Source organism: Cetorhinus maximus, chromosome 15 (genome assembly GCF_964194155.1).
Source record: "Cetorhinus maximus chromosome 15, sCetMax3.hap1.1, whole genome shotgun sequence".
In the NCBI taxonomy this organism is placed as follows: Eukaryota; Metazoa; Chordata; class Chondrichthyes; order Lamniformes; family Cetorhinidae; genus Cetorhinus; species Cetorhinus maximus.
The window spans coordinates 5,482,714-5,502,978 of NC_135893.1; the positions used below are offsets into that span (position 1 = coordinate 5,482,714).

Genomic DNA, 20,265 nt, shown 5'->3' on the forward strand with positions numbered 1-20,265 from the left:
ACATCCGCAGTATTTTGCTTTTGTACAAGGGAAAACACTTAAGGGTTAGACTTCAGTGATACCTGATAGAGCCACATGATAATGGAAAGAAAGATAGCATCAGGATGTGATACCATTTCATTTATGGGGATCTGGTGGCATAGTGGTAATGTCACTAAACTAGTTAATCCAGTGACCCAATCTGGCCTACATTCGCCTCCAGATCCACAGTAACATGATTGACTCTTAGCTGCCCTCTGAAATTTCTTAGCAAGCCATTCAATCCAAGGGCAATTAGGGATGCACAACAATTGCCAACATAAAGAATAAATTAACTTCCACTCACCCTTGCATAAGTGCCAATATTGACCGTTCAGGTGAATAACGGTCAGAATCAGCTTGGGCATAGTTTCTGTGCCTCCCCCACGCAACCCTGCCCACCCTAGCCTGTCTCCACTTAAGTCCTCAGCCAACACTGAAGATATTGACAAGTTCACAAACAAACTTAAGAATTACATTAAGATAAAAGCAAAAAACTGCGGATGCTGGAAATCCAAAACAAAAACAAAAATACCTGGAAAAACTCAGCAGGTCTGACAGCATCTGCGGAGAGGAACACAGTTAACCTTTCGAGTCCGTATGACTCACATTATCACATTCCTTAGATAATATCACCAGCTTCAACACCTCTTTGTCCTTTCATCTGTGACATCTTTTGGTTATCTCCACCTATCATTGACTCTCTATCCAGCTCTACTTGTCCCAGCCCCCCTTAAACCATCTTATAGTTCACCTCTTTTCTATTTTTCCTTAGTTCTGTTGAAGAGTCATACGGACTCGAAACATTAACTGTGTTCCTCTCCGCAGATGCTGCCAGACCTGCTGAGTTTTTCCAGGTATTTTTGTTTTTGTTTAAGAATTACATTTGTTCCCTCATGTGTTTCCTTTGTTTGAATAAGTAGTTCCAGGTGTTCTGTCTTTTGACATCATATTCTGTGACAGGTCACGTTCACAATAGTTTTTGTTTCCTTGATGTCATTTATCTGCATCCAGTGGCCCCACTTTGTTTTGCCCAATTTATCTGTTATCATGTCCTGCTTTTTTTTAAAAACTCAGACCATCTTCCCTTTCTATGCAGGAGTTTTTATCCTTGTAAATTCACCTCTCCATCCATATCCTCATTTAGCCATGTCTCAGGGACACCTACAATGACACAGCTTTCCTCAGGGGTGGTATAAGTCTTTACGATTCTTGATTTTCTCTGAAAGCTCCTGGCATTTTTACAAGCAGAATTCTGATGCACGCATCACACTCATCCCTCAGCTTACACGTTTTTATTTCATTTCACCATTACCTCTGTGTGGTTATGCATTTGTACCTTCTTTGGTTCTTTTGTGTCGCATTCAGATCGACAGTCTTTGACCTCTTCCTATTGCAGAGGATCTGCCCTCTGCACCTTTTCTAGTTTCAATGTCTGTCCCTCTTACCTTAACGAGTTTAAATTCTTTCCCCCTGTTAGGATGCATATACACGATGTTCACTTCAGATGAACAGCTTCCTTTCACCCCAGAATTTGCCCCAGTCAATCCAGAATTTGCCCCAATCAACCCAAAGAGATCCCGTAAATGTGATGGTAAATCCATATCATTAAATGAAAATAATGAAAGAGTATTTACATGAATTTGAAAATACATTCCTGATAGATACCTGAGAGCATCTGCAAGCATTTTCATGAGTTAGCAAGCTTTAAATATAACAGCAAACATGCGAGTTTTGATACCACAAATCTTAACATGCCCAGATGGAATCTGCTTTTGATAAATCCCACAGAGAGGGAATTGTTGTTAAGTAAGGAATTCAAAAGTGCATATTTTTCAGTAAATATCCTGCACTTCCTTCTGGCTTTAACTGCAGACTGCACTGTGTGCTTTACTATAATGCAAACAACACACTATAATTTTATCACACTTGCAAACCAACCTGTCATTTTTCTAACTGCAATTTAGAATTTTTATTGAAAAAAAAAATCAATGTCAATGTCAGCAGTAAACAGAGAATCAGCTGCCAAATTTATGCAGTCCATTATAACATTTGACTACATCCATATGATACAGGCCAAGTATGCTGACTTGATTAGATGCTTTTTTGGTAAGTTTGTATTACTCAATTTAGGTAGAATGACAAAGAGAGATATCATTTAGGAAAAGTTGTCTATGCATAAAATGCATTACTCAATGAAAGAAAACATTAAAGCAACCCTAGTTAAAACGTTGAGCTCTAACACCTGTGGTCACTCTGATTCAATTTTTAAAAATCTTCTATAATTGGTTAAAAGGTTTTGATCGACATTTTTCTTTAAAAAAATAGCCAATTTTTTTAAAAACTGTGTCAAGTGGCAGGGAAGCAGTCGTTAGTAATTTATTTTGAGAAACTCTGGTAAAAAGGAATACCTGAAATGAAGAATCAGCTCAGCTACTAAAAAGCAAAAGTAAACGACATGGAATTAAAAGCATGAGAGCCTGTCTTTGGAGTGAGTACTTTACATTGCAAGTAAAATGAAGGCACCACTCAATCAATAGGTTACACCACAATTGTGTTTCAAGAGTAAATTATTTCACCACAATGCTCCTTAAACTGTCAGGTTTCTATTTGGATTCTGTCATTCCTTTAGCTGGATATTTAAAACCCAATTTCTTTTGCTCCCCACCTCCCCCATCCAACTAACATTTATTGAAGTTTGTAGGCTTACTGTTTGTAAGGATTTGTAGTGGGCAGTAACAGAAGGAAGCCTAATTGGTAAGAGCTTTAACGTAAACACTCTGTTCAACCCAACCCAACCTCAAAAAAATCTCTGCACGTGCTTTTGGTTAAGGGAATCTTTTCAGCTGCTCCCCAGAAGTCAACAGATTCATCTCCAATTGCTCAAAGATCAGGGATTAATATACTGGGTTATTTAGATGACAAATACTGTTCTGAAATATGCTTTTGTATAAAAATTATAATTTCTGAAGCCATTGATGATTGAGTGCATCACCTGAGTGATAGGAGGGAAGGAGGTAATATGCTCTGCTTCGACCTATTATATTGTATCGTTTATGCATTAAATTTTATTTTAAAATCAGTACAAAATAAAATTATAGAGGCCTGGGAAAGTATTAATGACAAATCATACAATTCTAAGGTCTTACAACAGCAAAAAATGTATGCGTAACACATGTTTTGTCCTTCGCGTCATGGCTGACTATATGCAAATGTGTCATACGTATACCTGATTGGGTCAAATTTCATATTCATGAAACAGCAACAAATTACAACCAAATATGTCATAGACAAAACTATTAACAATGAGCAAATGGAAATGAAAGCCACCAGTCATCAAGGTCATTGAATGACAAACCATAGAGGAACAGTCAGCAACAGCTACCAATAAAAAAAAGACAAAGCAATTAAATTGCTCAATTTGTTTTGATTAAACTAGCCTATGCAGTAGCACATTGTGTGTTAGAAATGCCTTGAAAAATATTTACTATGTGCGACTAGTCAGCCTCTCAGACCTACCATTGGTAACTGTTTAAAATGTTTATATAAAAGTTCTAATTAAATATACTTTTGCAGATATATTTGGTAAAGCAGGAAAGATGCAAGTAAACCAATATTTGATATGTTTCTTTGCTTTCATTACAAAATGCCATAACATAAACAGATAGACAAGAAAGCTGCTCCTTTTGTCATGTGCAGGTATCTATTTATTTAGCAAGTATGCACGTAAAAGAACAAAGTTTATCAGCCTGTAGTTGAAAGAAAATACTATTTCCATGGTCTAATTAAAAAATCATTTATTTCACTGTCTTTAAAGAAATCGCTTCCGAACTGCTTTCCAACGAGTTCCACTTATGTATTCCCTCCTCCATTTCAACATTCCAGCACAGCACTACTCCTCCCTTTGGAAATTTTAATGAATCATATTTACAAGGGTGTATACCCAAATGTTGGGGGTTGGATTCTGAGTAATTTAGAGCATTTTCTCAAACAAGTGGTTAAGTGTCGGTTATCTATACGAACACACAAACAAGCAGCAGGAGTAGGCCAGTCAGCCCCTCGAGCCTGTTCCACCATTTAATAAGATCATGGTTGATCTGATAGTAACCTGAAATCTGCATCCCACCTACCCCCAATAACCTATCACCCCCTTGCTTACCAAGAATCTATCCACCTCTGCCTTAAAAATATTCAAAGACTCTGCTTTCACTGCCTTTTCAGGAAGAGGGTTCCAAAGGCTCACGGACCTTTGAGTGAAAAGATTTCACCTCATCTCTGTTTTAAATGGGCGACCCTTTGCTTTTAAGCAGTGACCCCTAGTTCCAGATTCTTCCACAAGAGGAAACATTCTCTCCACATTCACCCTGTCAAGACCCGTCAGGGTCTTATGTGTTTCAATCAAGTCGCTTCTTACTCTTCTAAACTCTAGCGGCTACAAGCCTAGCCTGTCCAACCGTTCATCATAAGACAACCCACCCATTCCAGGTATTAGTCTGGTAAACCTTCTCTAAACTGCTTCCAATGCATTTACATCCTGCCTTAAATAAGGTGATAGGGAGGCACCTTGGAACCCTTTTACCTTAAAAGGCAGAGTTGGCGACCTCACTTTCTGTTTAAGCAATCCCAGTGAGCGTCGCAACCAACAAATAGTTCAATTGTGACAGTCACAATTTACCAAGTTTTGGCTTGTCCTAGTGTACTACACTGACAGTACGTTTAATTATTACATACTCGTCAATATCAATACATCAATATCATCTGGTCGAAGTGGAACTATTGAAGTTGTTGGTTTATTTAGTGCCATTTTACCCTCAGTGGCTATCTCTAGTCTACATTACACTTTTTTTTATTCTTTATGGGGTATGGGTGCCATTGGCAAGGCCAGCATTTATTGTCCATCCCTAATCACCCTTGAACAGAGTGGCTTGCTAGGCCATTTCAGAGGGCACTTAAAAGTCAATCACATTGTTGTGGGTCTGGAGTCACATGTAGGCCAGACCAGATAAGGATGGCAGATTCCCTTTCCTAAAGTGCATTAGTGAACCAGATGGGTTTTTACAACAATCAATGATAGTTTCATGGTCACCATTACTGAAACTAGTTTTATATTCCAGGTTTATTAATTAAATTCAAATTCCACCAGCTGCCGTGATAGGACTTGGACCCATGTCCCCAGAGCATTAGCCTGGATGTCTGGTTACTAATTCAGTGACGTTATCATTATGCCTTCTCCCCCAAATTATGCATGTTGATGATTGTGGTGTTCTAATTATTTGAGAGTGAGGCACTAGGACAGTCAGTCCCGAAAGTTCTTTTCATATTATCTACAAAGGTCAGGCTTCAAGGGAAACTATACAACAGGCACAAATCTTAGCCGAAACATAGATGTTAAGTTAAGGTGACTCTTTCTATCGAATTAATACATTATAGATTGTTAATATCAAAGTATTTTAGAAAATACTGTCAGTTTTAAAGCACATTAATTTAAGTTACAAACTAGTTAGACAATTCAAAGGCTGCAAAACCTAAATAAACATTATAAAAGATAGAGTGAGGTGACTATAAATTTCCATCTGTTTGTAAATTAACGACCGAGCACACACACACAAGAAACAAGCAGCATGGTGCTCCCCCTAGCTGAGACTCATCTCTTTTCAAATGGAAAGCAAAATGCACCCAGGTGCTTGGAATTGACTGCAGCTATTGGGTTATCTTCTGAAAGTGGCACTTTTTCACTAATGGTAATGCTCCTGCAAACCAATTACCCTGTAACACCTCAATCAATTATAACCCAATTCAGTTGTTTGTAGCTGTGTCCATTTATAGTGTTATATATCATAACATCTTATTTCCTTTAAGGGGGCAGGGAAGATGGGTTCTTGCTATGTTAACTCTTCATTTGCCTCGTTACTTCTGAACTTTCCAAAGTTCAAGTTTTTTTTTAAGTAACATAGATAGGTTCGATCACATACTATTTACCCAAATGAAAAGCCAAATGAATTAGCTGCCAATGTATCAAGTTCACATTTAGTTGGAAACAAACTTGGTTATGAAAGCAAAGAACTGCGGATGCTGGAAATCCAAAACAAAAACAGAAACAGAAATACCTGGAAAAACTCAGCAGGTCTGGCAGCATCGGCGGAGAAGAGCACAGTTGACGTTTCGAGTCCTCATGACCCTTCAACAGAACTAAGTAAAAATAGGAAAGGGGTGAAATATAAGCTGGTTTAAGGGGGCTAAAACTTAAACTCCTTAAACCAGCTTATATTTCATCCCTTTCCTACTTTTACTTAGTTCTGTTGAAGGGTCATGAGGACTCGAAACGTCAACTGTGCTCTTCTCCGCCGATGCTGCCAGACCTGCTGAGTTTTTCCAGGTATTTCTGTTTCTGTTTTTGTTTAACAAACTTGGTTAGTTGGATGAATTTATATTTTATGTATTTGATGCAGCTTCTTGGTCTTGAGCTCTTCCCATACTTAATAATAAAAGTCCCAATTTTAATAAAGCGCAAAAACTTCTACATTTCTGAAAAGGCCATGAGAAAACCTCCAAAATTTCAAGCTTTCACCAACCACAGTGTAACAACATTATGTTCTGCCATAACAGAGATGGTGGTCAAACAGGGTTGGAGTTTCAAGCAGTCAGAAAGTTCAAGTCACCCAACTGGGACTCAAATAATCACTACAAGCTACTGATCAAGATGAATAACTAATGCTGCAGGAGAAAATGTTTATGGGATTACTGCAACATTTATACAACATTAGAACTAAAGCTCATAATTTAAGGATGCATTTCCACTATGACTGTAGTGAAAGCCTAGAGTCAGAAGTTGCACTCTCACCTCTGAATCAGACAGTTGTGGGTTCAAACTACACTCCAGAGACTTGAGCACATAATCATCTCTGACACTTCAATGTAGTGCTGAGGAAGTATGCGCACAGGAACTGTGTTTCAGATGAGAGGTTAAAATAAGGCCCCTTCTCTCTCGCCTTCGCAAAAAAAGATGCCAGAGCGATATACAAAGAAGAACAAGTGTCCTGGTTAACATTTATCCTTCAACCAATACAACCAGGAACAGATTATCTGATCATTCATTTAATTTCTGTTAATGGGATCTTGCCGGGCGTAAGTTAACTGCCATGTTTCCTCCATTACAACAATGATTACAATTCAAAAGTACTTCATTGTGAAGTACTCTAATTCATCCTGAGATTGTGAAAAGCACTATAAAAAGGTGTTCTTTTTCTTACTTCTACACTCAGTAAGAAACATTTTTACTTTGCATGAACTGTGCAGTTGTATAAATGAAATTAGAATTCAGAGTCCAGGCAACCAGACAATTGGAGACATGATTCTTACTCCACTTCTTTTCACTTGTTATCCAGTTTGACTCTTCACATCCAAGTTATTGACACTAATTTTACATCATACGTGAAGCTGAAGCTCCTTCACATTAATACTAAACTTGCAGTGTAAATGCATCGTAAGTTACTTTCCCCCACAATAAGATAAATAAACAGAATGTTTTAAATGAAAACTGATGGGGACAAAGGTTCCAACCTCAAGTTTCAATGGACAAATCATTCAAAATTAAAACTAGGGTCTTAAGTAGCCTCTTAGCTTAACCTTTCATGCAGTTAGGATTGATCAAAATCCCACTCTACTGGATAGAGTCTGAGCAGGACTATTAGGTGGGGCATTCCACTGAAGGAAAACCCAATCTCTGTCCCACCTCTTGTACCGTGTCTAGCCGCCAAGTATCAGAAGTAGCAAAAGTCTAAATTCTGTTCATTTCCACTCCTGGCTAAAAGTCGAAGCAATCACAAGTGTTTTGTGGTAAAATAAAGAAACAGGATGTGAAAAATTCTAGTGCCAGCATTACGGAGATGATGATATAACACAGCTGGACAATTCATATTAACGTTGTTTTATCTGCCCACTGAGGAACTCTTCTTAGTCAATCTGTTATTGATAACTCAGGAACCAAAGAATAAAACAAGCTAATGAATGAAAGCTCCACAAGAAGAGGGTTTTTTTGCCCAGCTAAATTAGCTATTTTGAGAATCAAATTTTTATTCATGGCTGATTGAGTACAACTACTTTCCTGAAATTATTGGCTATTGGTCTAAATCTAGGTACACCACAGGGAGGATGTCAAGACCTTGGAAAGGGTGCAGAGGAGGTTTGTCAGAATGATACTAGGGATGAGGAGCTTCAATTATGTGGAATGAGTAGAGAAGCTGAGGAAGTTAAAGGGGAGATTTAATAGAGACATTTAAAACTATGAAGGGTTTTGACAGAGTAAATGAGGAGAAACTGGCAGGAGTGCCAGTAATAAAGATTTAAGATAATTGACAAAAGAACCAGAGAGCAGATGAGAAGAGTTTTGTTTAACCAATGAGTTATGATGATCTGGATTGCACCGATTGGAAGAGGGGTGGAAGCAGATTCAACTGTAACTTCCAAAAGGGAATTGGATATATACGTCAAATGGAAAAATTTGCAGGGCTATGGGAAGAGGAGAGGAGTGGGGCTAATTGGAGTACACTTTCTATGAGCTGGCACAGGCACATGAAGTTGAATGGCCTCCTTCTGTAAGATTCTATAGAGTTGAATTGAACACTAGAAATACTAGAGCTGATATATTGAACACAGGAAATTCATTCTGCTAAATCTAATGGTTTGTGAACAAATCTGTAAATTTAAACTTAAGCCACAGCTTGAAACATTACATCTTTTGAAGTTTGTCTTAATAGAATACTACATATACTCTTTCAGATGATCATTTCCAACCTACTGGTACTTTTGAAAAGGATTCCTGTGGTTAATTTTGATAATATTGTTGACTTACAACGTGGATGTTTGAGAAAGCTACGTTATTACTTTACCAAAGCTGCAAGTTGTTTGATAAATTCATTAATCAAAAGATGATTGGTTTAGATGCTATTACATAGCTGCTCCAAGTAAAAAGCTAGAAAAGGAATCATTAGCAAGTACAGAATTCAGCCTGTGCAGATCAATTCATTTTACACTTGACTGTACATTCATGTAAAAGTACCTTTTATGCAATAAAGACTCATAACATGTCTAAACCTTGTTACGCCAGTCTCAAGTTCCTGTCAAACAATGGTTTAAAAAAATGAAGCTCCATTTTAATTAGCAGGATTCATGAGTGATTTGGTAACAGCAGTAGTTGCTTGAATGCTTTCAGCTTGATGGGATATAGATACATGAAGTCAGCAGCTAGAATAGATTTGATGCAACTGGATATTTCCCTTTGCTCTTATATGTGACATGTGATTATTGTCTGTTTAACACTTTAACCTTTCTGCCCCAGGCCCATTGCTATATAAGGAAGAATTACAGCAGAGAATATTTCACCAACCTTCAAACCTGTGCATACCAAGCCTAAAAACTTTTAAATAAAGCACACAATCCCGACATGTCTGGCTTTATTGGCTTCAAATTTCAAGATCGGCAGATATACAGAAACTCAGATTGCTATATTATGCAAAAGGTTTCAGGACGTACGTGACTTATGCTGATATAAGCAACTGTTAAATACCGCTCAAAAAAATTAACTAAATTTGAAGGTTTTTTGGTGAAATTTTAGTCACATATATATCCTGAACTGTATGTACTTGTGCTGTGTTCTCATTACACCTTACAGTATACAGAAACCAGTTGTTTTGGTCACAAGTATTAAACAACAGGCAATTCTAACCAGCCTATTACTCATTTTTAAATCATAATATTTCTAATGAGCTAGAAATGGGTTCAATCTAGTTACCAATTCTATCAATAAAGCAGTCAAACAGAGTAAAGTAAATGCAACTTGGGTTGCTCAGTAGTACAACACATTTGTATACTGCAACTGATTCTATCAGCATTCACACTAGAGATACTCCCACTGGCAACAAACTATATAGGATTACACAGGATGTATGGCACAGAAACAGGCCATTCAGCCCAACCAGCCTATGCTGGTGTTTATTTTCCACTTCAGCCTCCTCCTGTCTTTCTTCATTTAACTCTATGAGGCATAACCCTCTATTCCTTTCTCCCTCATATGCTTGCCTTTGCTCTTAAATGCATCTATAGTATTTGCTTCAACTACTCGCCGTGGTAGAGAACTCCACATTCTCACCACTCTTTGGGTAAAGAAGTTTCTTCGAAATTCATGACTGGATATCTTGGTGACTACCTTAGATTGACGGCTTCTAGTTCTGCTCTTCCCTACAAGCGGAAACATCTTCTCGGTATCTGCTTGATCAAAGCCTTTCATAATTTTAAAGACTTCAGCCCTCAGCCTCCCCTACTCCCCAAGAGAAAAGAAACCTAGTCTGTTCTTCCTTTCCTAGCATGTATACCTTGCAAATCTTCTGTGTAAGCTCTCCAGTGCACCCCATATCCTTTTTATATGGCGAACAGAAATGCACGCAGGACCACAATTGTCCAGCTCAGTCAGGTCTTCAAGAACACTATCAACCAGAAGACCCATTAGCAGTCATTCCATCTCCAGCATTCATTTAGCAACAAAGTGGTTAGAGAGCAGCACTGGCAGGGTCTGGTGAAGTATTGCTGCTCACATGCGAAGGTTGTAAAGTGGGGAAGCAAAAGCTTTCAGGAGGAGGAAAAAGAGAAGGGCAGCATGCAATAGCTAAAGACAAAAAATAGAGTCACAAGCTTTAGGTCTAGCCAAAAATCTGTAGAATGTGCCAAAGACAAACCACCATCTGCCTTGAGCAATCAGTTGGATTCAACACCAAGCTTATGCATTTTGCTATATGACAATTTTGTGTGTCGTATAATTTTAGAAACAATGATGAAAAATGTTTTACAAATAAAACTTCTCCAGCTCAAAGAATTAATATCACATGATTTCATAGTACAACAGGAACTGATAATGTGCAGAATCCTGACAGCCTCTTAGGAAATCTTAAAATAAACTTGCTTAGCATGACCAGCAGGTACTAGACTGCAGAGGAAACGAGCATGTTTCTGAAGATATTCATTTCTCTCCTCCATCTCCCAGCCACAAATATGGCTCGAATCAGAAATGAGAAAGGGCAAAAAAACAGTGTTCATATCTAAATCAAACCAGCGCTTAACCAAAAATCTAATAGCCTCACCTTCCATATACAATGGAACATCTGTTACCTGTATCCTCGATTATCCTTGCTCTCACTTGGTAGATCATAGGAGACCAGTGGAAGATGGGCCTGTTGGCTACTTTCACTTGGTTCACCCTAAGATCAGCTAGCACTGAGACAGAGGATCGACTGTCTGACGTGCTGCTTCAAAGAGCCACTGAATTCTCACCTGTGATTTCCAAATCCGAGGCAATGGGATTAAATGCTCTACTGTACCAACCAATAGCCTTTAGCTATAGATATCAGCACTAAAGACAATAAGTGATCCACTCTGCCACCTCCACCAAGGCCAGTAAATCAATCACAGTACAGAGACTCCCCTTTTTAATGGACTCCTGTACTGTCAAGGGCAGTTTGCGTTGAAGGTATGTTAACCAGGTGGTGTGTCACTTAACATGCACTCCACTCAATGGCATTTGAGTGTTTAAGCAGATAGGCACTGTATTGATCTTAAAGTTGGCAGGTTTGCAGTGATCATCTTATACTAAAGGGATTGTTGGAAATTGGTACATACTGCTTTGTGCGCTTACCCTTGTAGTTGGTAGAGCAAACCTGTTCAAGGTTCTGGCAGCTGGAGTCACAAGAAGGTGGCTAGGAAGCTTTCAGCTGATCAAGCAGTTGACTGATCGATTTTTCCATTGGTCCTGTAGATAATCTTGCTGGCGGGAGCAGACCATTAGAGAAGCACCACTGGATAGGACTGCGAAAGGAGTGCCCTGGCCACTAGCTACAGAGGTGAGTACCAAAGGCAGCATGGACTCACTTGCAGCAATCCATTGAGTAACGTCCCTGAGATTAGTGCTGCAAACCCAATTAAAATCATGGCAGATCATGCCTTTTTAAATGAGTGCCAGTATTGGTGAAGTATTGATAAGAACATAAGAAATAGGAGGAGTAGAACATTCAATACGACCATGGCTGACCCTTGTTATGATCCCCGGAGAGACCAGTACTTTTGAAAAAAGAAATTCGAACTTCCAGTTAATAGCTGAAAGAATGACATGTCAAGATTTCATGTTTTAAAGTATTACTATGACAAATGACTAAAAAAAAAACACTATTGATTAAATCCGCTTTCCTTTTTGTAGGCAACTCATACATTAAACTACAGAAAGGAATGTTCCCCTTTTAAACTTATCACACATCACACTCTCCTCAGTATTACAGTCCTTACGGCAAGCAGTTTACAGATGCTCCCATCTTCCCATTTGTCCGTTTTGCCAAGTAGTAACTTCGAGTGACCACCTCCGTGCGTTTCCCTTAGTTTTGGAGCATTTTCTCAATCCACTACCAGCAGAAAGCCTGTCCCGATGCTTCTTCCCCTCTGGCCATACCAGGACAAATCTCCCGGAATCCTTAGATGGCTGCAGGATGCATCTCTTCAACTAGAGACTGTCTTCTTGCATCTGGCTGTGGTAGTTCACAAAGCTAAGTAGCCCCTTCTCTGCTGACCACACAAAAACTGCTGTCTGAGATATTCATTGATTTGTAAGGGAGCCTGTAACCTGATGTCAAAATATAGCTTCCTCTGCACTCTTCCCATGACAATGTGAAACACATTAGCCTTGCATCCAGGTAGAAATGCTGGTTTGCTGTTCTTGACCCCAACTCTCTTTCATCTTAGAAGTAAACGGACAGTTTACAACACAAATGTTTACAAAATAATACTTTCAATACGTTTCTAGGACTTTGAGAGACTCAGAGACTCCACTGTTAATAGACAGGCTGCTGTTATTGTCTTCAAGTGTAAATACCTTGCACCGTCTTCCTAATAAAACAATCTAAGCCTTCCTCTGATTTCAGTCAAACCACACAGGCTTACTGTTGGGCAGACTTCAGAACAGGTCACACGACTTCCTTCATTCTACCCTAAATTTAAAGATACAGTTCCAAAACATAATCTTATAATCCACAGTTGTAACACCCTTGACCCACCCCCCCCCACCCCGCTCCCCCCTAATACCAATTGTATAAAAATTTGCCTATCTCAACCTTGAATATATTCAAAGACTCAGCCTCCACTGCTCCGTGCGGTTCAGCTTTCCAAAGACTCACAACCCTCCGAGAGAAGAAATTCCTCCTCATCTCCATCTTGAATGGGCAACACCAATTCTGAAACTATGCCCCCTAGTTCTAGGTTTCCCCATGAGAGGAAACATCCTTTCTGCTTCTAATTAATTGAAACACTAGCCAGTTCAGTAACTAAACCCTGTTACATTCAACAAAGCAGGTAGCCCAAATCCTTGCTGGTCTTCTGCTGGTCATGCATTATCTATGGTATAAGTATGTGGATGATGACGTGCAGATAATTGAGATTCCATTAAGTCATTATTTGTTACAACTTTGTTCAAGTGTGAATTAAAATGGAAAAAATTCTCTTTTCTTTTCCTCCTTGTTTCAAATGCATCTGTAGTGAGGAGAGGCATTTAAACCTCAGGGTAACAAACAACAGTGAAAGTTGGGGGCTGTCAATCATCCACCAAATTCCATGATTCACAGGGAAGAGAGGGTGCGGATTCCTTAACAGCATGTAGTCAAAGTTCCACTGTAAGGGTCCCTTTCAGATACTACAGGGTAAGGGTCAAGCATACAATCCAAAAAAACAAAGGAAAAAAAGGTATTTTCTTTACTGTATTTTTATACAGCTTCCCAAGGACCAGGTTTACTAAATTACAGTATATCATATACATGTGCAAAATTAAAAATCAGGAAAAGGTTCTATTAGGTGATTGTCCCCTTCTTCCTAATCAGACTGTCAAGCTAAACAAAACTTAGCTATCGGAAGGGCAAGACCCCTAAAGGTTCCCATTGAAAAAAAAGATTACTGCAATGTGGGGTGGTGGTAACGAGTTAATTCTCAGCAATGTAAGGATAACTCGTGCCATATCACATCACAATGGAAGATAATGCAAGTTGACAGTGTCACCACTCTCATCTATCACTGGATCTTTGAGTCATCCAGTTACTCAGTGTGGAGGTGCTGCCACCATTAATACTTTAATCCCGAAGATTTGTACAAAATCTCCTGCTCAGTCCATCGCAATGTACAAGGCAGCTAGAGCTATTACATAAATATACCTGGAGGAGAGAAGAGAAAAAGAGCAAGGGCTGTCTGCTGTGAAATAGCTTTTAGAGCCTCAATTGTAGGAGTTTATTTTACTCTCCCTCCAAGGCTATTGCACCACACACCAGTCGCTGGCTGAAAGTACAGGCAGTCAATCCAAGTCTTTGCTAATGGCAGTCTGTAGCCAACAATTAGAAAGCGTGCAAGTAAATAAAGCCTTGCTCCATCACTCCTACCACCCTGTGGGAAAGAAAGTGCTTTGTTTGCCGCCAGTTGGCCAAGATCAGAAACTTTCCACATGGAGGGAACTGCTACTGCAAATCTGCTTCTGCTTGTGAGACAGTACTACAATATCAGATCATTTATTTTTCTCTATTTATTTACACAAGCTTTGTATTCGTTCAGGTTCTGCAGAAATCCACCAAAAAACCACTAGTTTGGTTCATAAGACACCCCTGCAGTAAAAAGGTACACATTTGCACCTAGCTCCAAACAAGCAATGACAGGGAACTTGGTTGAACAGGATATTTTGCTAATTGGCTTTCAAAAACATCGATGTGTTTATACTTGGCACCTGTAAGCCCATCTCAAAATGAAAGCTTCTCAATTTACCACAGATGTAGCTCCAAGGCAAAACCTCCAATAGCATGAAGCCTTGTGGCTATCCTCTTAATGCCTCTTCTGAGACACCACCAGTTACTACAGTAACTGATCTGCACCACAACAATAAAAGCAATATACTGCAGATGTTGGGAAAATAAAACAAAATGCTGGAACCACCCTGCAGATCAGGAACAATCTGTGGAGAGGGAAACTGAGCTGATATTTCGGGGTCATATTACAGGCTTTGTTTTTATCCAAAGTCAGGTGCTACTTCTCACTTAAGCAAGTTTGTGCGCCTTATTTTAGATTCCAAATGAAAATTTTGTTACAAGTTTAGTTCTGCAGCAGATACTTTCCTGGGTTTAGTGGCATCAGTTGCCCCTCTAGGCAGTTCCTAAACCAGAGCTGACTCTCAATGCACATTAAAGTATAATCCAGGAGATGCAACAATTTGTCACCTTGACATACATTCTGCATATCAGGCTAGATTTCACCACCGACCTCGAAGAAAGCTGCCCACAAAGATCTAGCGATCTCTGTGGTATGGGCTTCTCCTTTCCGGACAGCAGTTCAAATCTAATGCCAAGTCAAGGGGATCTCCAGGTGTCCAGCGGCAGTGACATCAGCAAGCCAATAAGCAGGCAATCACACTGGAGTATTCTCACAGACAGCAATCCAGGGAGTTAAAAACATTTAATATCGTTAACTGATAATTTAAATTTTCAGATAGCAAAATAAATGATGATGATTGGATTGAGGCAGAAGCTAAAGGAAAGATAAACAAGCTTAAAAAAGAAATTCTTTAAACATGTATAATTTCCATCATAATGGAGAAGTCTAACATTTCACAAATACAAAATTAGCTTTTCAGGGCCAGTTAGGGTGTTCAGCGATAACTATGAAACTAGCACACCATTAAAAATCCAGTTGCAATCCATTTCACTCCAAGGTGTGACTTTTTTGAGAGTTTTTACAGTGAGAATAACAGTTCAAAGGTGGAAGTTTTCTTCAATAACTGATTGCTTAGGAGCTCCAAGTGGGAGGAGTGGACAGGGACCTCAGAAGCACCCTTTGAAGGAGCGCATACAAACAACATGAAAGAAATCAAAACTAAAATTACAACTTGTACATAAATAAACAGTTCCTAGTCCATAAGAACATAGATACGAACATACAAGTTAGAAGCAAGAGTAGGCCATTCGGCCCCTCAAGCCTGCTCTGACATTTGATAAAATCATGGTTGATCTGAATGTGGCCTCTATTTTCCCATCTACCTCCTATACCTTTAGATTCTTGGCTGACAAAGGAGTCAATCTAACTCAGCCTTAAAAATATTCAATGATCTAGCCTCCACTGCTATTTGGGGAAGAAAATTCCACAGACTAACGACCCACAGAGGAAAAATGTCTCATCTCCATCTTAAATGGGAGACCCCTTATTTTTAAACTGTGTCCCCTAGTTCTAGTCTCTCGCATAAGGAGAAACAACCTTCCAGCATCTATCCTGTCAAGTCCCTTCAGGATCTTATGTTTCAATAAGATTGCCTCTTATTCTTATAAACAGTCGGGATTAATGGGTCTTTTTCAGGTTGGAAAGATGTAACTAGTGTAGTGCCACAAGGATCAGTCCTAGGACCTCAATTATTTACTTTCTATATTAATGACTTGGAGGAAGAGATAGAGTGTAATGTATCCAAATTTGCTGATGATACAAAAATAGGTGGGAGGACATGTTGTGATGAGGACATAAGGAATCTGCAAGGGGATTTCTGTAGAAGGGTCATGAGGACTCGAAACGTCAACTCTTTTCTTCTCCGCCGATGCTGCCAGACCTGCTGAGTTTTTCCAGGTAATTCTGTTTTTGTGTAGGGGGTATAGGTAGGTTGACTGAGCTGGCAAAAACATAGCAGATGGAGTTTAATGTAGGAAAGTGTGAGGTCTTGCACTTTGATAGGAAGAATCAAAAGGCAGGCTATTATTTAAATGGAGAGAGACTCCAAAAAGTGCAGCACAGAGGGATCTGGGTGTTCTTGTGCATGAAACACAAAATGTTAGCATGCAGGTGCAGCAAGTAATTAAAAAGGCAAAAGGAATTTTGACCCATATTGCTAGAGGGCTGGAATTTAAAAATAGGGAAGTCTTGTTACAACTGTACAGGGTGTTGGTGAGGCCGCACCTGGAATACTGTGTACAGTTTTGGTCCCCGTATTTAAGAAAGGATATACTGGCATTGGCGGCAGTTCTAAAGAGATTTACTAGGCTGATTCCTGGGATGAAGGGGTTGATTTATCAAGAACGGCTAAACAGGTTAGGCCTTTATTCATTAGAGTTTAGAAGAATGAGGGGTGATCTTATTGAAACGTACAAGGTTCTGAGGGGGCTTGACAGGGTAGATGTTGAGAAGATGTTTCCACTAGTAGGGAATCTCCAACTAGGGGACATAGTTACAGAATAAGGGGACATTCATTTAAAACTGAGATGCAAAGGAATTTCTTCTCTCAGAGGGTAGAGAATGTCTGGAATTCTCTACCTCAAAGAGTTGTGGAGACTAGCTCACTGGAAGTATTTAAAGAGAAGGTAGATAGATTTTTGAAATATCAGGGAGTTGAGGGCTACGAGGAGCTTGCACGAAAGAGGGGTTGAGGCCTGGGGCAGATCAGCCATGATCTTAATGAATGGCGGGGCAGGCTTGAGGGGCCAAAAGGCCTACTCCTGCTCCTCTTTCTTATGTTATGTTATATTCTTAAATTTCAATGGATAAAGGCCCAACTTGTCCAACCTTTCCTCATAAGACAATCCCTTCATCCCAGGAATCAGTCGAGTGAGCCTTCTTTGTACTGTTTCTAATGAAATTATATCCTTTAAGTAAGGAGGCCAAAACTGTACACAGTACACCAGGTATAGTCTCACCCAACAGCCTTGGAGAACTGTAGTAAAACTTCCCTACTTTTACATTCCATTCCCCTTGCAATGAATGGTTCTATTTGCCTTCCTAATCACTTGCTGTACCTACATGCTAACTTTTGGAAATCCAAGTCCACCACATCTACAGGTTCCCTTTATCCATGTTGTTTGTTACTTCCTCAAAGAACTCTAATACATTAACCAAATATGATTTTCCTCTCTCAAAACCATGTTGGCTCTGCCTGATTCAACCAAGATTTTCTAAGTGCCCTGCTTTAACCTCCTTAATAATAAGTTCTAGCATTTTCTCTATGACAGATATTAAGCTAATTGGCCTGTAATTTCATGCTTTCTGATTCCCTCCTTTATTGATGAGAGGAGTTACATTCACTATTTTCCAATCTGGCGGGGCCTCTCCAGAATCTAGGGAATTTTGGAAAATTGAAACCTTTACTATTCAGTAGCGACTTCTTTTAAAACCCTAGGATGAAGTCCATCAGGTCCTGGGGACTTGTCAGTCTTTAGTTCTAATAATTTCCTCAGTACCTTTTTCCTGATGATTGTAATTGGTTTAAGTTCTTTCCTCCCTTTCACCTCTTGATTTACAAGTATTTCTGGGATGTAATTTGTGTCTTCTACAGCGAAGACAGGCAAAATATCTGTTCGATGCTTTAGCCATTTCCTTATTTCCCATTATTAATTTCCCAGATTCTCTCTTAGCACTTACTTTAGTTACTCTTTTGCCTTTTAAATACCAGTCGAAACTCTATCTGTTTCTGTATTTCTTGCTAGCTTTCTATCGTACTTTAATTTCTCCCTCATTTTTTTAAGTCATTCTTTGCTGGTTTTATATTCTGTCCAATCTTCTGACCCGTCACTCATCTTCACAGAATTGTATGCTTTTTCTTTCAACTTGATACTACCTTCTTTAGTTAACCATGAATGATGCATCCTTCTCCTACAGTATTTCTTTCTCACTGGAATGTATCTTTGCTGAGTGTTATGAACTATCATTTAAATGTCTGTCACTGCATCTCTACTGACCTACTCCTTAACCCAATTTCCCACTTCACTTGAGCCAGCTCCATTTTCATACCTTTGTAATTGTCTTTATTAAATTTAAAACTCTAGTCTTAGACCCACTCTTCTCTCCTTCAAACTGAAGGCAAATTTCAATTGTGTTATTATCACTGCTACCTAGAGACTCCTTTACTATGAGGTCATTAATTAATCCTGTCTCATTACACAGTATCAGGTCTAGTATAGCTTGCTCTCTGATTGGCTCTAGAACGTGCTGCTCTAAGAAACTATCCCGAAAACACTTTATGAACTAATCTTCCAAGCTACCTTTGCCAATGATTCATCTGTCTATATGTAGATTAAAATCACTTTTTAAAATTCTTTCATGGGATGTGGGTGTTGCTGACAAGGCCAGCATTTGTTGCCCATTCCAGAGGGCAGTTAAGAGTCAACCACATTGCTGTGGATCTGGAGTCACATGGAGGCCAGATCAGGCAAGGATGGTACATTTCCTTCCCTAAAGGATATTGGAGAACCAGATTTTTACGACCAGGTTTTCATGGCAATCGATGATGGTTTCATGGTTACCATTATTGAGACTAGCTTTATATTCCAGATTTTTATTAATTGAATTTAAATTCCACCAGGATTTGAACACATGCCCCCAGGGCATTAGCCTGGGCCTCTGGATTACCAGCCCAGTGATATTACCACTACGCTACTGTCCCCCTATTGCCCTGCCTCTCTCACAAGCCCTATTTTTTTCTTCCTCCATACCCTGTAGAGTAGGGTGGATAATGCACAACTAATGCGCAAACTAATCTTTGTTTGGAGGGATAGTTTGACATTTCTCCCGTTTATTAAAAGCACAAACTGCTTTGACAACTGCCGCTAATAATTCTCACCAATATTCCCACAGCCCTTGGGACATTTGAAGATGTGAAAGACAATATTTAAATGTCCATTTTTTTTTCGCCATTGGATAGTATGTCTAGGATCATACATGAACAATGGCGAATTGCAAGATGTATCTGAGGTTACCCAATGCTCACAGAACTATATTCCAGTAAGCAGTCATAGCCTTCAGCAAAGGAGGCAGGAAATTTACTAGAATGCCACTAACATTGGACTTGAACCATCCAATAATAAACTGGGTGCTCGTAGAAACATTCTGCCAGTTGCAGCCCAGCAACATTTTTAATCAAAGCAGCTTTAAAAACCCTCGTAATCCCCACTTCTTCCCTCCCTCCCTCCCCGAGGAATTTCTTGAGAATTGGAACTACTGTTGGAGAAAATTATTTACTTTGTTCACAATATTCCTTAACACCCATAATAATACTTTTAAAACAGAAAACCCATGATTTAAGTGTTTGAAATGGGCGCAACCATCATAAAAATAATGAATATATATACATACCTAGGGAGGGAAGGTTCTTCTGGTCATGTGCTAAATTTTGCACTAAAGAAAAGCTCAATTCTGGTTTTACTGCATATTTACATACAA

General features: G+C 39.2%; 1 protein-coding gene across 1 annotated transcript in view; it reads right to left on the reverse strand.

Annotated features, from left to right (window-relative positions):
- Positions 1-20,265, reverse strand: part of pex14 (peroxisomal biogenesis factor 14) — a 194,602-nt gene that overhangs the window by 107,866 nt on the left and 66,471 nt on the right. The window lies entirely within an intron of this gene.